Raw genomic sequence first — 22288 nt, 5'->3', positions numbered from 1 at the left:
TCCTATCTGGTCCTTCCTGTGACTCCACAAATTTTAACCCTGCTGAATGGGAATCAACAGCAACATTTTCTTTAACAATGTCACATGATACCTGTGACTGGGAAAACAGGTGTCAGGGACAATTTGTTCTTTAGGAACAAAGCCTTTAAAAACATTGATGAATTCAGAGACTGGGTTACTGTATGGGATGCTAAATGGACTCGTTGTTCAAACTTTTAGAAATTACAAAATGCATTTCTTGAAACAGAAGGCATGTTCTGAAAAATGGCATTGTAGCCATTGCCTCAGAGGGCCAGCTGGCTCTGGTATCCTGGAGAATATAAACATTAAAGGGTTATCTTCTTCTTCAAAAATTCATGATTCCCAGATTGAGTATTGCTGTCTACTAGCAAAATCTGATTTCTCAAATCAAGAATGACTTTGTCTTTGAGATTCAGATGTTTCCTGAATATCAGTCAAGGTCAAATTCAGAATAGGATGCAGAAAAAGCCCCAGTTCTTTTTTGGATACCTTATCAATTACATAAAAAGTAAAAGTTGGTGAAACAAGATCAACTAAATATCCAATTTCTTATAGTATTTTCTAGTCAAAATTTGAGAGATAAGCTATAGTTCTTTAAAAAGGATTTATGCGAAATATAAAAATAAAACTAGATAATTATCCAAAATTTAAGGTTGGTTAGTCCCTACCCTTCCTGAAAATAAATAATCAAGACAAATTGGAATTTCAAGCCATGTCTTAAGTTAAGCCTCATCAACAATCAATCAACTGACAATATGGAAGAGCTAGAAGAAGCCCACTGCACCCCTCAAAAGCCAGGCTGGATTGTCAAATCCAACAACAAACCTCCTAGAGTTGTTTGAATTAATTAATTAATTAATTAATTAATTAATTAAATACTGTTTTCATCTCTGTCTGTCTGTCTGTCTCTCTCCATCCTATTTTATATTCTTATCCTAATTCTCTCTGTGATTGAAGATGTTACATTCTTAGATTCTCAGATCTACTTTATCGTGCATTAGTTTAGTCTGAAAAAGACTTTAAACCAGACAAATTGTTTTTAGTTAGTTACACCAGCATAAAAAAAAATTAGGTATCAGCCTCATATGTTTTAAAAAGAAAAAATCCTGGTAACAATAAATCTACAGTTAACTACCTTAAAAACATTTTGGGAGGAGAGCCATGTTAATCTATGGTGGCAAAAAATCTAGAGTCTTTCCAACTACTGGTAGTACCCTTTCCAGCTATCAGATCTAGAAATGAACTGCAGCTTAGCTTTCCAGAAAACAATTTAGAAATACTATTTGATTTCAAAACATAGAAATATTACTGTTATGCTATATCTTTTCCCCCCAGAAAATTATTGTGTTAAGGCTATTCTTCGTTCAATATTTTAATTCTAATATATATTATTTCATTTAGAATATGTGATTACAAAATGTAGATTAACCCTCATTTAGTCAAATTTGAATTTTCTGAATGGGACCTTTATTTATTATTTATTAATTTTATTTATTATTTTTATTTCTATACCGCCCTTCTCCCGAAGGACTCAGGGTGGTGTACAGCCTAATTAAAAACACAAAGACAGACAAAATTTAAAAATAATTAAAATTATTAAATAATAGGCCCAATTTATAAAACCCCAAATTTAAAATCCCATTTAAAACCAATTAAAATCTTTACATTGATAGCCCAGCCTGGCGGAACAACATGGTTTTGAGGGCACAGTGAAACACACGGAGATCAGAGATTTTACGAATTTCTGGGGGCAGATCATTCCAAAGGGCAGGGGCTCCCACAGAGAAGGCCCTCCCCCTGGGTGTCACCAGCCGACATAATTTGGCTGATGGCACCCTGAGGAGACCCTCTCTGTGGGAGCAAACTGGCCGGTGGGAGGCTACTGGTGGCAGAAGACGGTCTCGAAGGTATCCAGGTCCAATGCCATGGAGCGCTTTAAAGGTGGTAACCAACACCTTGAATCGCACCCGGAAGACCACTGGGAGCCAGTGCAGCTCGCGCAGGAGGGGTGTCATGTAGGCACAACGAGTTGCGCCCATAACCACCCATGTTGGATCCTTATCCTACGGTTGGGTAGATAATATGTACTGTTACTTTAACTGCTACAAGATGACTATTTGATTAAGTGGTTAAAACAGAGATAAAAGAAAGGCAGGAAGCTCATTCACTCCTGCTCACTCTTGCTCATGATTTACTGCTAGAGATATTGTGATGGTGTTACGGAACTAGAACTGTAAGCAAACTTTGTTTTGTATTGAAAGTGTTATCTTTGTTTATGAGAAGCCAAGTTTGTTTGTTTTACAACAAGTAAAGACTATTTATTTTTCTAACAACGTTCAGAGTCTGAGAGTATCTGTGTTGCAACACTGTCTGGTCCATTGCTCTACTCTGCAGAGGGCAGTTTACCCTCAACACTGGTTATGGGCCCAGTGCCAGAGTGTGTGTACCAGTTACAGCAATAAGAGAGTTGCAGCACACATTATTGCTCCAGACGTTCTGATACGTACTTAATATCCTGGTGAGAATGGCACAAGGTCAAGCTCCAGCTCCCAACTTATCGCTGGTTACCCGGCTGGATGGCACCAACTGCAAATCCTGGTCCACCAAGTGCAAAGAAGGGCTATGGGATGTAGTGCAGAATCCACCAGATGTGACCTCCTGGAATGCTGACGATGCTGAGGATGCCAGGAAGATAGCCAAGTTCCAGAGGAAGAATGAGAGTGCATTGTGTATTATTGGTTTGTCTCTAGATGATACCCAGGTTGTTCATATCGAGGGTGAACAGTCTGCTGCAAAATGCTGGGGAAATTTGAAACGTCTTTATGTTTGTGACACTGTAGGGGCGCAAATTAACATTACACGAAAGTTGTTTCGCACAAGACTCCTTAAGGGTGGTGACATGTTAACACACCTGAATTGCATAAAAAGCATTTTTCAAGAGCTACATCAGAAGGAGGTGGTTTTTTCTGAGCAACAACAGGTTTATATACTGTTATCATTGCTAGATGAGAGCTACGACGACGTAGTAACATCATTTGAAGTTCTCACACAGCAGGAACTAACTTTGGCCAATGTAACCTCACAACTACTAGAAGAGGCCAGAAGGAGAGAAGAAAGAAAACAACTAAGGGAAGAACCTGAGTCAATTAATGTAAATGTAAAGGCAAATAACCATGTATATGCTGTAAAACATTGTTTTAATTGTGGCAAGAAGGGTCATATAGCCAAGTTTTGCAGAAGGCTGAAACCAAAAACCATGGTTAAAGATAAAAAACAATGTAATGTAGCTATGTCTGATAAGAAAACGGTTAACCACGATTCGTGGGTTATTGATAGCGGGTCATTGCTATGCATTGTCAGAACACAAAACTATTTTGTGAAAATGTTGCCTAGTAATAATAAGGTTTCTTTAGCAAATGGGTGGAAGCTAAAGGCATGTGGTGAGGGAATGGCAATATGTCCATATGTAAAAGAAAAAATGCATATGTTATATGTTCCAAATCTAAACTTTAATTTGATTTCGGTTAGAGTATTGGTTAAGCTAGGATATACAGTAACATTTAGAACCAATGATTGTTTAATTGAAAAAGGTGAAATCAAGATTATTGGAAAACTGAAAGATGGTTTATATGTATTATCTGGTAACCATGTTACAAATGTTGTATACTCAAATGTCAAACCACATGATGAATGTGTTCACTTGCTTCACAGGCGTATGGGGCATATCAGTTTTAAGATGTTACAGAAAACTGTAAAATTAGTTGATGGGTTGAAGCTGAAACCATGTAACCAGTATTTAAATTGCAATATTTGTAATCAGCAGAAAAGTAGAACAATCCCTGCTAATAGGTTTGACGGGTTTAAAACAAAGAGACCACTGGAAGTGGTATTTGCTGATTTAATAGGGCCAATGAAGGCTAGTTTAGGGGGTGCGTGCTATGTTCTCAGTATACTTGACCATTATTCCAGGTATGGTTTTTGCTACCTATTGAAGTCTAAGGTAGATACTTTTCGGTATTTTGTTCAATGGATTAAGTTTGTGGAGAGAAAAACAAATCAAAAAATAGTTACCATTGTAACTGACAATGGTACTGAGTTTGTCAACACAAGGTTTAAATCAGTGTTAGCTAATGCTGGTATAAAGCACAAATGTTCAGCCCCATATCGACCACAGCATAACTCATATGTTGAAAGGAGAGGACAAACTCTACAAGCAATGATGAGATCAATGTTAGCTGATGCAGGTTTACTGGCTAATTTATGGGGAGAAGCCATTATGTGTGCAAATACACTTTTAAACAACACCATAAATACAACCACTAACAAAATTCCATATACCGTATGGCATGGAAGGAAGCCAGATTTGAGTTGCATACACACATTTGGATCACCTGCATGGGTACATACTCCAGCGCAGTTAAGGCGTAAGGGCCAAAGTAGGGCACAACAATTAATATTTGTTGGTTATAATTCAAACCACAGGCCCTACAGATTTTGGGTAAAAGGAACAGCAACGGTAGTTAACAGTGCAAATGCTAGATTTATGGAGCATGTAGGGTGGAATAAATTAGGTACTGAAAATGAGGTTATCATTGAAACTCAGACTGAAGTTACCAATGAAATGCCAGAGAGCCAGAGCGAAGAGGTAGAGAAAGACATAGTACAGGAAGAGGTAAAGGTGGATGTATGTAACCACTTATGCAGATGCTAGTTTCGCAACAGATGTGAATACAAGAAACTCAACCTCAGGAATCACTGTATTTCTGGGGAAATCTTTGATATGGTGGTGTTCAATAAGACAGAAGCATTTAAGTATGTCTACAATGGAAGCAGAGTTTTCTTGTTTATCTTTGTTATGTACGGATTTGATCAGTATTAAGCAGCTGATGCTAGATTTAGGAATAGATATACAAGATCCTATAATAGTATACGAAGATAATCAGGCAGTGATAAAAATGGTGACAAATATAGCTGTAAAGACTAGAACAAAACATACAGATCTTCGATATCTCAATGTAAGAGAATGTATAAAGAACAAAATGATAGAACTTGTATATTGTGCATCAGAGGACAATGTGGCTGATCATTTCACAAAAGCACAGGGAAATAGGAAACATATAGATACATGTGAACAGTATGGTTTAAGATTGTAAATATATTAGTCTACCCAAAGGGAAGAATGTTGGATCCTTATCCTACAGTTGGGTAGATAATATGTACTGTTACTTTAACTGCTACAAGATGACTAATTGATTAAGTGGTTAAAACAGAAATAAAAGGAAGGCAGGAAGCTCATTCACTCCTGCTCACTCCTGCTCATGAATTACTGCTAGAGATACTGTGACGGTGTTATGGAACTAGAACTGTAAGCAAACTTTGTTTTGTATAGAAAGTGTTATCTTTGTTTATGAGAAGCCAAGTTTGTTTGTTTTACAACAAGTAAAGACTATTTATTTTTCTAACAACGTTCGGAGTCTGAGAGTATCTGTGTTGCAACGCTGTCTGGTCCATCGCTTTACTCTGCAGAGGGCAGTTTACCCTCAACAACCCGCACGGCCGCATTCTGGACCAGTTGGAGCCTCCGGGTGCTTTTCAAGGGGAGCCCCATGTAGAGAGCATTACAGTAGTCCAGTCGAGAGGTGACAAGGGCGTGAGTGACTGTGCGCAAGGCGTCGCGGTCCAGAAAGGGCCGCAACTGGTGGATCAGGCGAACCTGATAAAAAGCCCCCCTGGCCACGGCTGTCATATGTTCTTCTAAAGACAGCCGTGCGTCCAGGAGGACGCCCAGATTGCGGGCCCTCTCTGTGGGGGGTAAAGACTCACCCTCAATAGTCAGGGATGGCACCAGCTGACTATATCACGATGCCAGGAACCACAGCCACTCGGTCTTGGAGGGGTTGAGTCTGAGCCTATTTCTCCCCATCCAGAACCGCATGGCCTCCAGGCAGCGAGACATCACATCAAGGGCATCGTTGGGGTGGTCTGGGGTGGAGATGTACAGCTGAGTATCATCAGTGTACAGATGGACTCTCACCCCAAAACCATGGATGATCTCACCCAGCGGCTTCACATAAATGTTGAACAGAAGAGGCGAGAGGACCGACCCGTGCGGCACTCCCCATGCAAGGCGCCTCGAAGTCGACCTCTGCCCCCCTGTCAACATGAACTGCGAGTGGTCGGAGAGGAAGGAGGAGAACCACCGCAAAACGGTTCCCCCTATTCCTAACCCCTCAACCGCTGCAGCATGATACCATGGTCGATGGTATCAAAAGCTGCTGAGAGATTTAACAGGACCAGGACAGAGGAGCAACCCCTGTCCTGAGCCCTCCAGAGATCATCCACCAACGTGACCAATGCTGTTTCTGTGCTGTACCCCTGACTGAAGCCCGACTGGTACGGGTCCAGATAGATAGCTTCATCCAGGTGCCCAGGCAGTTGTCGTGCCACCACACTCTCAACAACCTTCGCCACAAAACGAAGGTTGGAGACGGGACGGTAGTTGGCTAATTCAGCCGGGTCCAGGGAAGGCTTCTTGAGGAGGGGCCTCACCACCGCCTCTTTCAAGACAGCGGGAAAGGCACCCTCACTCAGAGAAGCACTTATAATCCCCTGGAGCCAGCCTCGTGTAACCTCCCGGGAGGCCAGTACCAACCAGGAGGGACACGGGTCCAATAAACATGTGGCAGCACTAATCCTACCCAGAACCCTGTCCACATCCTTGGGAGCCACAGGATCAAACTCCTCCCAGATAATATTCTCAAGACCTACCCTTGTCTCCTCCCCTGGACTCACCCAGTCGGAGTCCAAGCCTTCTATTACACACTTTAGAGCAGAAGTTGACAATTTTTTTTAAAAAAAAATTCTCTTGTTTTTTTTTAAATGTTTATTTTGATGAAATTGGTGAATGTGGTCCTACTGGTATTGTTTTCTATTACAGAACTTTTTATTATTTTGGAGGGGGGATTTGTATTTAATAAAACAACAGGAGAAAATAAGGGGGGAAAAACAAAAAATAATGCAAATGCAACAGGATAAATTGTATATATAAGGGCTTGCCTTGAAGAATATCCAGAAACTTCAACTGCTGCAAAACTGATGCAAAATATGACAGCACAGGCATTCCTCATACAACACACATTATACTTCTGCTCCTTGAGCTGTATTGGTTGCCACTAAGTTTCTGGGTTTAATTCAAGGTACTGGCTTTGGTTTTTAAGGAATGGCATGGGACCAGGTTATTTCAGAGACTTCTCCCCAATTGCATCCTGTCTCACCAGAGCTAGTAGCCATGGCATGCTACAGTTCTATCATTTAGGGAGTTACGTTGTATGGATTCAGATGATAGGACATTTTGACAGTGGCACCTTCGTTGTAGATTATCCTGTCCCTGAGGTTAGGTTAGCATCATTGCTTCTGTTGTGGCACGTCAGTGGCCTGTGCACTTAGTAGCTGATTCCGACAGCGAGGAGGCTGGTGTGGTGATGTGCCAGCAGCCTGTGCAGCTGGCACTCGATTCAGACAATGAGGAGGCTGGAGAAGATGTGGTGCCAGAGGCAGGGATTCAGCCAGGGCCTTCAGAACCTCCAGAAGCTCCCATAAATGAAGAGGAAGAAGAAGAGGAGCCTCTTCTCGATGCACGAGCACGCAGAGCTGTGAAAAGACAGGAGTGGCTCCTCAGGAGGAGGTCTCCTCGAGAGTAAGGCTTGGGGCTAATTGGCCACTCCCCTGGCCTATTTAAGGACTGAGGCAATTTGCAGGAAACAACTTCATTCAAATTCCTTCGCGTCTTGATTACAGAAAACGTTTGATTTGGCTCTTGTTTCTCTCTTATCATTTTTCGTGCAAATTGCTTCTGGGCATTCTGCCAACCATAGTAAGATTATGGTTATCTGAAATACTGTGCCTCAGAACTGAGTTATTATTCTTTGAATTCTTGTCAGCTGTTAATGAAGTTAAATTAACAGCCCTTGTTCAGAAAAGACTGATTTATTGTACTTGTGTTCGAACAACTACTAAGAAAGCTCATTAGTAGTCTTAAATTAGTAAATTAAGGTTTGTACGGACTTTGTGTGTGCTGCGTTCTTTGGGGTCCGTAGCTGGGGCAGAACAGCTTCTGACTTTCTGAACATTCCCCAAAATCTGGTTGTGCCATCATGCTTGGGAACCTCAGGGAACTGGCAAACTAGTGAAGTGGCTCCATTATAATTGACATTCCTTTGCCTATTTATTTAGCTGCATTTTAGAGTTTTCAATGCTTTAAATAATAATTATTATGTATTAGGGAGTGTGATGGCTCAGCGGTTAGAGACCTTGAGTTTGTCAGCAGGAAAGCTGACAGCCTGGGTTCAAGACCTGAGCTGTGTGCAATAGGGTCAGCTCCCATTACTTGCCCAGTTCCTGCTCATCTAGCAGTTTGAAAGCATGAAAATGCAAGTCGATTAATACGTACCACTTCAGCGGGAAGGTAACAGCATTCCATGTGCCTCTGTCATATAGCCATCCTGGCCATGTGACCATGGAAATTGTCTCCTTGATCAAGAAACAGAGATGAGCACCATGCCCTAGAGTTGGATATTACTGACAGGGAAATCTTTACTTTTTAATTTATGTATTATTGTTTTTTTTTAACTTTGTTGTATATTTTGTGAGATGGATGATTATGTAAATTTGAAAAATAAAAAAAATTAATGTACATATACGTATGTATACACGTATCTGTATCTAGGTATCTAATTGAAACTTTATATGTGTATACATGAGTATTTACACATATAATAAGTTTCAACTAGAAATAACCATATTTCATTGTAACAAAATTATGCAGATTTCCGGTCTGCTGCCCCGGCGCTACAGTCGGGGCTATGGCAGGTTCTAACGAGCCCACGGAAATCCCGACTGACAAACCACCGATCGATTGGTCTTCGGACCGACCCTGTCTTGTAGGAATAGAGGGAGACAAGGAGCACCTCAGAAGGCTTAGAGGAACAGGCAAGTTCCTCAGAAGCCAGAGGGAATCCTCGAAGTCGGCGGTGGGAGTAGGCAGCCATGGCGGCTGCCACAAAGCCGCGGCGGACCGTAAAAAGAATGTGCAGGAGAGAAGAGGAAAGGAAGAGCTTTTTGAAGCCGGGTGAGTGACACCAACCCAGGCAAGAAACAACGGAATTGTATTTTAAAAAAAAATAATAACCCAAAATTTAAAAAGTGGCTACAGAGCTTTGGGGCTTGAAAATTTGACACGGAATAATTAATTGGAAATAAATGACCCATGTTAGAATTTTTTAGTATAATTGATTTGGAAGAATTGGCTTTTAATGAATTAGAAAATTGGATTTTATTTTCCCTATTTTTCTAATTGGAATGGATTGGAGAAACGTTTTTTTTTGCTTTTTTTCTTGGGAGTCAACAACTTTGGAAAGTTAATGAAGAAAGGCAGATGAATGGCTACATTACAGCTATGGAGTCTGCAGTGACTAAGTGGAATGTGGATTAAAGAGACTTCCCTTCTATTTGGAAAAGTTGGTTATCACCTTTAAAGCGCTCCATGGCATAGGGCCTAGCTATCTTCGAGACCGCCTGCTGCCACCGACGACCTCCCATTGACCCGTGCGCTCCCACAGAGAGGGTCTCCTCGGGGTGCCATCAGCCAAACAGTGCAGGCTGGTGACCCTCAGGGGGAGGGCCTTCTCTGTGGGGGCACTACCCTCTGGAATCAATTGCCTCCAAAGATAAGGAGAATCCAAGACCTCAGTGCCTTCCGCCGTGCCCTTAAAACCTTCCTTTTCCAGCAAGCCGGGCTGGCCTAATTTTTTAAGTGTTTTTAAGTGTTTTGTTTATTGTTTTTAATTAATGGGGCCAAATTTATATATATATATATTAACTGTATTTTAATATTTGTACTTGATGTTTTTACTTGGCTGTTCACCGCCCTGAGTCCTCAAGGAGAAGGGCGGTATACAAATTCAAAATAAAATAAAAAATAAAAATAAATATGGAGCAGATGTTACAAAGCATTAAAGTGACATATAGAGTTTTCAACTTGGATACATGGATTTTTAAGTGGGATATTTATGGACAGACAGGAAAAGGAAGAAATAAAACAGATAAAATTGAAATGTAATGTTTAAAAACTTAAATTTATATAGATTTTAATTGTTTTTAATATTTGTATTTCATGTTTTTAATTCTGGCTGTGCACCGCCCTGAGTCCTCAGGGAGAAGGGTGGTATATAAATTGAAAAATAAAATAAAATAAATAAATAAATAAATAAATATATAAAAGATTTTTGAATAAAAATAGGAGGGCCTCTGGAGTAACAAATCCCAAGAAAAAAATTTTTGGTTGTAATATGTATTAACCTTAATTGAGAGTGTTATCTGGGAGGAGTTCGATCCTGTGGCTCCCGAGGACGTGGACAGGATCTTGGGATGGCTGAACGCGACCACATGTTTATTGGACCCATGTCCCTCCTGGTTGGTGCTGGCTTCCCGGGAGGTTACACGAGGCTGGCTCCAGGGGATTATCAACGCTTCTTTGAGTGAGGGTGTCCTGCCGGCCGCCTTGAAAGAGGCGGTGGTGAGGCCTCTCCTCAAGAAGCCATCCCTGGATCCGGCTGTTTTGGCTAACTATCGCCCAGTCTCCAACCTTCGTTTTATTGCGAAGGTTGTTGAGAGTGTGGTGGCGCGACAGCTTCCCCAGTACCTGGATGAAGCTGTCTATTTGGATCCACTCCAGTCCGGCTTCAGACCTGGGTACAGCACGGAAACGGCATTGGTCGCGTTGGTGGATGATCTCTGGAGGGCCCGGGATAGGGGTTATTCCTCTATCCTGGTCCTATTAGACCTCTCAGCGGCTTTTGATACCATCAACCAGGGTATCATGTTGCGCCGGCTGGAGGGACTGGGAGTGGGGGGCACCATTTTGCGGTGGTTCTCCTCCTATCTCTCCGACCAGTCGCAATCCGTGTTGACAGGGGGGCAGTGGTCGACCCCAAGGCGCCTTGTTTGTGGGGTGCCACAAGGGTTGGTCCTCTCGCCCCTCCTGTTCAACATTTATGTGAAGCCGCTGGGTGAGATCATCCGTGGTTTTGGGGTGGAGTTCCATCAGTATGCTGATGATACTCAGCTGTACATTTCCACCCCAGACCATCCCAATGATGCCTTGGAAGTGATGTCCCAGTGCCTGGAGGCCGTGCGGGTCTGGATGGGGAGAAACAGGCTTCGACTCAACCCTTCCAAGACCGAGTGGTTGTGGCTGCCGGCGTCCCGGTATAGCCAGCTGACGCCATCACTGGTTATTGGGAGCGAATCATTGGCCCCCATGGAGAGGACTTGCAACTTGGGTGTCCTCCTGGACACACGGCTGTCTTTAGAAGGGCCCATGACGGCCGTGGCCAGGGGGGCTTTTTATCAGGTTTGCCTGATATGCCAGTTGTGCCCCTTTCTGGACCGGGACTCCCTACGCATGGTCACTCAAGCACTCGTCACCTCTCGTCTGGACTATTGTAATGCTCTCTACATAGGGCTCCCCTTGGGGTGCACCCGGAGGCTCCAACTGGTGCAGAATGCGGCCGCGCAGGGGATTATGGGAGCGACGGAATTTCCAACAAAAAACTTTTATAATTCCCCAAAGCTTGTTAAGAATTTTTTTAAAAAATTTTAAAAATTAAGAAAAAATTATTAAGTTGTTAAGAAATAAAAGGTTATTGGTTTTAGAAGATCATGATTTGAGTTTCAGAAGGCATGAATATTTATCATATGATAAAATTAAGGTAAAATTAAGGTAAGTTAAAGATTATTATGTCAGGTGATTATTATGTCAGTATGGAATATATAAACTTAGATTCTGCTGAAAAATACTTCTGTGGCTCTCAGTGCAAGAAATGATATAAATGAGAAACAATAGATGAGAAATGATAAGTAAACATACATGGTTAATTTATCATGACGTACTAGACTTGTCCCATATTGTAAAATGAAATAAAAAAAAAGATTTGATAAAAGAAGATATTCCTGTCAATGGTTTAATCTACAGTATAATTAACAAAAGATTTAAAATGGATAGCACTATGTTTTGAACAAAGTAAGAACAAGTTTAAAACAGAATTATGTACTAGTGATGAATATATTATTATTAATATTATTAGTATACACTTTTGCTGATATATGAGACAGAAGAATAGCAAGTGACATAATATATGAAAAAATGAGCTAAAATGTTGGCTACAATATACAAATGAACCAATCGAAATATATGTGACTGAAAGAATTGAAATTTACATTATATTCTAATTTTAAAAAGAATTTTTATAAAACAATGTATTGGTGTTTTTCAATAGACAACTCCATTTGTCTAGAATGTATAAAGACCCTTTGAATCCTTGTTGCAAATATGAACAACATGACGGTATGTTTTATCATGCTAGGTAGACATGTTTTGTTTGTTTTTGTTTTTGTTTTTATTGGATTTATATATCGCCCTACTCCCGAAGGACTCAGGGCGGTGAACAGCCACAGAATAAAATACATAAATACAAAAATTTAAAATAGAATAAAAACAAATTAAATAATTTGGCTGAGACAAATTTAAAATACCCAATAATTTAAAAACAAATTAAAATTTACATTTAAAAGGGGAAAAGATTTAGGCCATGTGTAAAAAGCCAGAAAATTTTGGAAACAAATGTATACATTAATTCAGAAGTTTTTAAAGGTTAAAGTATAATTGAAACAAGACACTTTTCTTTTGAGATTAATGGATCAGCAATTAGAAAAAGACATGGAACTTTGTTTTCATATATGACAACCGAAGCAAAACTATTTGCTCACAAAGGAAAGGATCAACACCACTCATAAGGGAGGAGCTGTTGATGAAGATGATTGAACTTAAAGAGATGACTAAATTGATTAGAGGAAAAAAAACCATCTCATTAATTGTCGATTGGAAACCTTATACAGATTTTTTTGCATAAAGCAGAAGAAAATGCATTTATGATTTGAGGTGTTGGTGATTAGGTAAAAATCTAGATAATAGAATAGAGTGAAGTTTTTTGTAATCATAGTAAGAATTAATTCTGTAATTGTATTTATATTTGTTGCAAAGGATACTGAAAGTTTCTTCTTTATGTTTCTTTTTATTTTTTTTCTTTCTGACTTTCTTTTTCCCACTTTCTTTCTTTTCTGCTTTTAGTGCATCCAGAATGTAAATTAATGTAACATATTAAATTTATATATCATTTTAAAAGCAAGTAACTTTTTATAGATTAGCACAATATGTGAATTATTAGTAATAAAAATCATAGATTATTATGGTTTACCTATTGTTATACATACTAGATATTGTAAAAGTGATAGATTAGATATAGGATTAGTGCTTTGGAATCAATTACCTTACAATCTTGGGCAAAGACATGGTTGCACATCTTAATGAAGGGTCCAGCTGAAAATAAATAGATTAGTCATAAATCAAATCAAGTTATGATCATACCTGCACACAGAGCCATAAATCATTCTGCAGCTCTTGTCTGGGTTACAATGAGTCACCCAGCAATAGCAGCAACAAACATGTAAGTTTCAAAGCCAATTTTGCAAGCAATTTATGGCCAATAGTCAACTTTCATGCTTAGCAGTCCTGGTTGACAGTTTAGGGATCAAGTATTCCATACACCAGATATACCACAATGTCAAAATAAGACTGTCAAATAAATTATTCCAAAAGGGAATATCCACCCTTAAGAATATTAAACTTGTAAGTTTCCCTTGTTTCTCAAAAACAGAAATAGAATCAGACTCTGCAAAACTTCTCTACTAAAGGAACATTTCATTCACTTTTGTTATCTTTGTATGTGAATTAAAATATGTGTCCATGCACATTTTTTCAAGACAGTTTTTAACCCCTGGAGACTGCTTGGATTTGTCTCTGCAGTTTTTTTGGCAAGGTTTTTTGGAAGTGGTTTGCTATTGCTTCCTTCTTAGGGATGAGAGAATGTGACTAGCCCAGATCATTTGGCTGTCTTCAAGTTTAAATCAAGAATAGTATCACAATCTCCCAGTTTCTAGTCTGGCATCTTAACTACTATGGCAAACTGGCTCTTTTTGTTAGCTTAGGATCCTCTAATCTTCCATCTGCATTCTTGGAGAATGTGGAATTTTTGTTTCATTTCAAGTAAGAGTCTTAGTTTTGGTATCAGAAAAAGGAAAGACTTACATCTACCAATGCCAGTATTAGGGCTGTTTCAATGCCTTGTCAACTAAGTCCTTTTCTATGCAACTGGGACTTGATTTATGACTGCTTTAAAAAGGCCATTGTTTGGCTATATGCAGATGGAATGAGTTGAAAAGTAATTATATTTGACCCAAAGTAATTCTTAATACCTGAATTTGGTTACATTTACTCATCATTCTACAGTAGTACTCTGGGCATTTCTTCTTCTCATTCATCTCTTGGTGATGAACCAAGGAGGATCTCTGGCATCAATGAACAGGAAATAATCAGTTATAATCAGCTCTAAGGCTATCACTGGCCTTTTGTCCCAAGTATCAATTAGGGCTCTGACCTTCATGTTTAATGTCAAGATCCCTCACAAACCCTTCCGGCACTTGGAGCAGAGCAATCAAACAAGTTTTACCTCCCAGAATGACTGAAAAACTCAAAGATAATCAGAGTGATCTGACCATGTTCAGGGACTGATGTTAACATTCTTCATTTCCAGATCTAATTACAACTACTCTGAGATAAAGACCAGGTTTAATGTGTCAACCTATTGTGTATTGGCCCTTCCATGATTATTGTGGTAGTAATGAACTCCAAAACCACTTACAACTCCAGACTTAGGGAGGCAATTAAATTTTTTGAATTCTTTAAGTTTGGGAAAAGTCCATTGCCAACCTGGTTACTGCTTTGGGGAGCTCAGTCAGGAAAAACATTTTATAGAAGGAAAGCTGGCACAGTAACAATTCTAGAGACCAGCTTCACAGTGGCTCACATCTGATGATCTGTTTTGTTCCACTTTTGAAAACCATCAGAATCTGACAGATGACTATAATCATTCCACTTCCCTGCTGTGGGACTGTGGATGGTATCATGCTTAAAATTTAAAAGGTCACTTACAGTATAGGAGAGGGAATAAGCCCCCTCACATCCACATCTCAGAAATAGGTCAATAGCTGGGATTTCACATAGAGCTGCTTAAAAAAATTGTAGACAGGTTCTATGCTTAGCAATCCTATAAGATTTGGATAGCTTTTTGGAAACAAATCTGAAACATTGCATAACACATATGCTTTTACATCAGTTTACCACTTCTTAGTTTGTACAGCATTAACAGTCACAGAGAAACAGATCTTTAATATATATTTAATATATTTTGTAATAGATTATATTGCTTTCAGTTACAAACTGTATTTCTAAGTAGAATGATTGATCTTATGATATTATGATTTTTAACTTGCACCCTCACGGTGATGAATCAATTTGATTTTCTAAATTTTATAATTAATTAATAATAATATTCTTATCCATCAACCATTTCCAGCAGTGAGGGCCCCTTTCAGGGCCCAAATCAAATGGCAAAACCAAGTTTTTATACCCTTCCAGCAGGCCAAAAGTGTGGGAGCAGTTCTCACCTTTGGTGGTGGAGTAGTTCACAGGGAGAGGGACAGAGTGAAAAAAGCTGTTGTCCTTGACCCCCCTGCTTAGCAGATGGGATCTGTAGCAGGGCCCTACTACTATTTTGATTTTTTTTAAGTCCGCTATTATTTTTTTTATAAATAACTCAAGGTGACAAACACATCTAATATTCCTTCCTCCTCCTGTTTTCCCCTCAACAACAATCCTGTGAGGTGAGTTGGATTGTGAGATAGTGAGTTCACCCAGTTGGCTTTCATGACTAAGGACTAGAGCTCATGATCTAGTTTGTAGCCCGGTGCCTTAACCATTAGATCAAACAAGTTTATTATTTAGCAAACAGAGAAACAACTATAGCCAGAGAGGAATCAAGATTATAATTTTGCTGAATCATAAATTTTGGGAATTGCAATTGCAAGGGAAAAAATTGTCAATGTTTCAAGTAAATCTATAAATAATTATTTTGAATGCATTTATAAAAATGAATTTAAAACCAAGTTCTTTCTTTGATGGCAAAAATTAAAATCAATAGCAGCTGATTAAAGAATTCCACTTAATTTCCAAATCAAATGAAAAGCTTCTATTCAAAATATTTTAATAATGAATGCTGCAATGATTTGAATAAAAATATCATGATGAAATTTCTTGGTATATTGAATAGTTAAACTGAAATAATACAAGTATAGAGAATTATCTATTCTCTATACATGTAGATAATAATTATCTCCCAATTTTTTGCTGTAATTAAAATTATTGAATCTCTGCTGTTTACAGCCTTACTGTAAACCTATCCCCTTTATGTTAGAGTAAGACCTGAAATTTATTTCTGAAGTTATATATAGAATTGCACATTTAAAGTATTACAGCATTATAAAAGTAAAGACCACAATCTCAAATTTATGAACAAATTAACAAAGTTATGAAAAATTATTTACATTAACCTGTCTTAAATAAAGCAAAAATAAATATAGTTTTGTAAAAAAATCTTTGAAACCAGCTGTGAAACATTGTTTTAGAAATTTGTATGAAATATTACTTTTTTATATATTTTACTCTGAAGACTGTACTTCAGATTCAAAAGCAAGAATTAGTTTAGAGCACATAGGAATGCACATGTAGTACCTGCTTCTGAGTCCTTAAAGCAATTGCATCTTCTAGGTGAGATTATACTGGTACCTTCATAGCTGCAGTGTAATTATACAAAAAGACAAAACAATCATAAAGGGTTACCTCAGGATGAAATAAACCCAATGCTTTATGGATGGTTTTCTATACTTTATATTTAACATGATACTGTATATACCAACATGTACTTCCACACTACAGATACACTGGTATTTGTATTTATAGATATGAAAATTAACAAAAAGATGGAGACTAGATCTTCAAATCTGTAAGACATTAATTGTTTCGGACAATTGGGGGTTGCACTAGAAGACCTCCAAGGTCCCTTCCAACTCTGTTATTCTGTTATTAAAGACAATACTTTTGTCATTTTGATAAATGCATGGGATTCTTTGGTGACAAAACAACTGTTGAAGAGGTTTGAAACTGAAGAGAGATCTGGACGAGGAGAATAGTTTGGTGGTATGCCAAACTTTTGGATCAAGTTGATTAACCACACATCTTTTTACTGTAATTATCTCTTAATTTTCCACTATGAGAAGTATAAGCAGCTATAATTGAAACCTATGTTCTTGCCATGAAACATCTCCCCCAATCATATGTGTATTGTATTGTATTGTATTGTATTGTATTGTATTGTATTGTATTGTATTGTATTGTTTTGTATTGTATTATTAATAAACAAAATGATTATATAATAAACTATATTATATGAATATAATATAGTTTGTTATATTGAAAATATTATAGACTTATGAAATGCACAACGGAGACCAGGAGGCGTATTATAGAGCTACCTTAATCAAGATGCAAATGGCCTCTTTGCTGCTGTCTATTGATCATAAGGACCCAGATTCTTGGGGGCAATATGCTGACTCTGTAAACCACTTCAAGAGGGCTGTAAAGCACTGTGAATGGGTATATAAGTCTAAGTGCTATTGCTATTCAGATATCTGCAGTCCAAATGTGATATGTTTTTCATAATTGGATTTATTCCACATACTTAACTGGGTAACGAATAGGGCTGGCATATTTAGCAAAAGAAACGTTGATTTCAACTAGAATTCACTTAAGGTTGCCTGAGTATTCTAAAATGATATTACATATTAGTGTGCCCCTAGATAGTCTAGGTTTAGACTATTAATATTAAAAAATATTAATCTCATGGATGTAGGTAATCACATACCATGTGCACAAATGACTTAACCCTGATGACATTACATCAGGATTACATTTTGTTCTTAAACAGTTTCCGGTGACAGTTGATCAGCCTCCACAAAGAAAACTGGTATTCACATTATGCTGATCATTTGCTGCTGCTATATTAGTAAGTAATTTATGTAGAGATAGCAGCAAGCTTTGTATAATATGTCAAATGAACACAGCCTACTTGTATGATAACCAAAACAGAGGGGGAATCTGTATTTAATGTTAAAACCATTAAAAAAAACATTTGATGGCCTCTGTTCAAGAATATTCAAAATATTTATGATTATATCATTTGATATTTGACAAATCAGGGTAAGTAATGCATGCGGATGTTACATATCATATCCTTGAACAAGATAGCTCCGTTTCCTCTTCTGTCATTTCTGAAGTGACTGCAGAGATTTATTTGTTTATTAATAATTGTTATTCTCTGAGAACTTTTTAAGGACCTGCAAAAGTTCAGACAATTTTTTGGGAAAACAGTGATATTACTCATGCATACCACATACTTCTCAATTACAAGTGATGTTTTGTCTTGTTATGTTTTTGCCTTTTCTACACTTTGGAATGAAGGAACATATTTTTTTGAATATGTGTTGTCATTTAGAAATTTCTTTTAAGCAATACTGATTGTTTTTCATTTCACAAGACTTATTTGTATAATGTTAACCTTAGTTTGAGACCAAAGGAAAAACTACTATATAAAAGCTTTTTCTTTCATCAGTACAACATAAAAACATGTATTCAAAAAGGGATAGATGTGTTGTCTAGACCTTTAAGTATAAAGTTCACTTACTAAAATGTGCAAAGCTATGAAAATGATGTTAGTTATCTAACAATATTGGAATGCCATTTTGTGTTAACTATATTCCTGTAAAATATAAAATATATTTCAGATTATTATGTTGGTATTAAAATAAGTTAGTGTAACATAAAAGGGGATGCAGTGGTGCAGCCACTTAATGATACTGGAACTGCTGGCCAGAAATGGTCTGCACTCCAATGGTTCAAGCCCAGCTCTGCAAGATGGGCTGAGCTCCTGCCACTTGCTCCCCAGCTCCTGCCTACCGAGCAATTTGAAAGCATGGAATATTGTAAGTAGATAAATGGGTACCACTTCGGTGAAAATAATTAGCTGTATTTGTGTGTGCTGAGACCAGAAGCCATTGTCAAGCGTTGAGGAAATCAGGAGATTCAGATAGTTCAAACGAATATAAAGATTTTTTGTAAGCTTAAGCATTCTACAAGAATCTGAACTACTAACAGTCATAGGAAATAAGCAGGAATTAAGAAGAAATTCAAGTTGGGCTGGACTTAGATTTCTTGTGGACATGCAGGAACTCATTATAGATGATGCATTTTACTGCTCCCTTGGGCTCAACCTGGTCAATTCCTACATCCAGCGTTGGCTGGATGTCAGGCAATGCAACACGTGGCAAGGTGAGGCAAGACCAACTGACAAGCCTGGAAGAACCACCAACCTGAACATTGCTAGTCAGCTGCTGTAAGCTAGTTCGCCTCCGGAGGTGCATCAAGGATAGGCACGCAAGTGCTGAACAGAGCGATCTAGCAATTTAGGTTGTCAGGATTGTATTGTGTCTAGTATTTATAGATTTCCCTGACGTATGCCATATGCTAAATAAATAAATAGTGCAATATATGATGATATTTCTTTTTAACAATGTATTTTTGAATGTTATATTTGAAATTATTATAATAATTATAGTCCTATGCACCAGATATCACTTTCTCCTTATAGATCTCAGATCAAAAGTCAGTCTTCTCCAACTTTCCAGATGTGTTAGATTTCATCCTCCATATTTTCTACCAGAAACCTGAGCAACAACTTCATGGTTGGCTTGCAATATTTTTACAAGGAACCAAAGGCTCTAAGTGAACATCCTCTCTTTCATCATAGATCTGTCTATAACAGTGGGTCTCAACCTTCCTAATGCTGTGACCCTTTAATACAGTTCCTCATGTTGTGGTGACCCCCAACCATAAAATTATTCCTATTGTATTTTTTTCTTTCTGTTATTCTTTAACAATAAAAATATAATAAAATTTTTTTAAAAAAATTATTCCTAAGACCATTGAAAATATGTGTTTTCCGATGATCTTAGGTGACCCCTGTGAAAGGGTCATTCGACCCTCAAAGGGGTCCCGACCCATAGGTTAAGAACCACTGGTCTATAACCTTGCATAGGGCTTTCCATACTTCATTTAAACATTGAGAGAAAACATCTGTGGGAATTCCTTTTGCTGGGATTTTTCATATTGAATAATACTGTATATTCAGCTTGGGAAACTTCAGAGATAAAATGTGGCAATCGCATTATCCGCCACCTCCAACAAAATATCATCAAGAGATATCCAAAAGATAGAAAAAAAGAAGCTTCTTCTGCAGGAAAATAACATTTTTTAGAGCACAGTATAACTTCATATATATAAAACATCAAGTCCTGTTACTTTAGTTTCCCGTTTCCTTTTTTATAAACTAAGAAAAGGAAACAAATCATGTGGGTTTACATTTGCTAAGAGAATAGAAGAACCATTTCCCCATTAGTTCTCTAAGAGGATGAAAATGTTTTTGTAAGTATCAAAAGACCTGATTAATAGTGTTTCACTGACTTGTTTATTTCTTTTCCAATCCGTTGATCACCTATTTATACATTTGCAAAAGATCTGTTGCTTAAATTAACATTCTTCCTGATTAAATACAATGGAAGTGTTTTAATGTAGTATGTCTAATTCACTCCCATAGCAATTTGTCAGTAGAATTAAACTATGTAGAACTTTCAATATATCCAAGAGAAAGACAGAAAAGAAATCACTCTCCTTTCTCTTTGTGTCAAGGGAACAGTGCTGAACAAACTTAGTCAATTAGCCTTTAAAACGCTGTGCCAAAAATGTGAATTAGAGATAAGTGCTGCATTTTAAATGATAGCTGTGTTGTAATAGTGCAACTATGCAGTAAGACAACACCTCCACTGCATAGTCTTCTGGTTTTTTAATTTATTTAATCTCTGCTTGTTTTAATATTTAATGTATTAATGTGTTGTGCTTTTTGTTTTTATGATATTTATAAACCACCCAGCATTCCTTGACACTGAGATGGGCAGCATATAAATTTAATAAACAAATACTGTTATGACTTAGGAGGAAGATGAATGACATAAAATTTTAATAAACAAACAAATCAATAATAAATGGATGGATTGATGGATCCATGACTCTGAGGGTTCCGAAATTCAGTTTCATTCTCTCTTTCTGTTTTGCTTTCTTTTACAAAACCACAATAGTTTCTCTCTTCACATTGTTTCTCTGCCACATGTACCTTGTTCATTATACCTTCCCCCATATATCAGAGAGGAATAAATAACAAAAGAAAAAGAAAGTACTAAGGAGGAACTGATGAAAAATGTCACTAGAGTTCTTTGAAATGTGAAGTGGCAGAAGATATTTGTCTTGCATCTTTTCCATTTTTGTACCACCATTTGGTAACCCTCCCACAGATGTCAACATTTTACACTTAGAAGATTAGCTTACCTCTCTCCCCCAAATAAAATCCAGGAACAAAAAGTTTTGTTTTTGTTGTAAGCAATCTTTATGAAGTGACATCATATAAATTAATAGGCCCCAGACACCAATTTATCCTAATAAAGGGAAACTTCATAACATGAAATACCTGAAAATAACAAATTACATTCTCTAATTTGATTATAAGGAATGCAAAATGTGCGCAATTCAAATGGTTTATCAAGACACAACTTTGGCAACTAAAGCCAAAGTTGTATTTAGAAAGTATGTAGAAAAACTACATACTTTTAGCTGAGGGTTTTTTAAAGCTTTAGTTTCATAGTGATGTGATATTTTAGACAGGCATTTGCTAAAGAATAGTAATAATGTACATAGGCCTGAAGAGAAAGCCAAGGATAGTACAAATATGAAATTTCCTATATTAATATAAAAAATATCTACAAGAGAAGATAGCAGTATTTCTTTCAACTCTTGTAGCAGGGCAGTGAAAACTATTCAAATTGTGGGCATATATGAACTTTTGGTATAATAGATATCAAATAAGAACTCAGCAGCTGGGATGGCAGCTAATGTCACTGAAATTGGAACATCAATAAACAGATTGACTAATAGGAGAAGAAAAACAGATCCAGTTAAAGAAACAGTCAATTCATCCTAGTTTCTTCTACACCTTTGCAGTAATATTATAAACATATAGTGCTGCAGATTAATAGTTAACCACAGATTAATAGAACATTAAAAAACAAAAAAACATTCAAGGCTTCTCTTTGC

At 37.6% G+C, this 22288-nt stretch overlaps 1 long non-coding RNA gene across 2 annotated transcripts in view; it reads right to left on the bottom strand.

The window, feature by feature from the left end:
- The window catches only part of LOC148112634 (uncharacterized), a 68963-nt gene that overhangs the window by 11039 nt on the left and 35636 nt on the right, over positions 1-22288 (bottom strand). For both annotated transcript variants that reach the window (XR_015729153.1, XR_015729152.1), the window contains exons 3-4: positions 16766-16827; positions 13407-13456 (exon numbers count right to left, since the gene is read on the bottom strand). This is a non-coding gene — a long non-coding RNA (uncharacterized LOC148112634). The remainder of the gene's footprint in view (positions 1-13406; positions 13457-16765; positions 16828-22288) is intronic.

The sequence above is a fragment of the Pantherophis guttatus genome, chromosome 8 (genome assembly GCF_059756535.1).
Source record: "Pantherophis guttatus breed Tessera chromosome 8, ASM5975653v1, whole genome shotgun sequence".
NCBI classification, from domain to species: domain Eukaryota; kingdom Metazoa; phylum Chordata; class Lepidosauria; order Squamata; family Colubridae; genus Pantherophis; species Pantherophis guttatus.
Note: the sequence above shows the minus strand (reverse complement) of the source record. Positions and strands in the feature narration are given on the sequence as shown.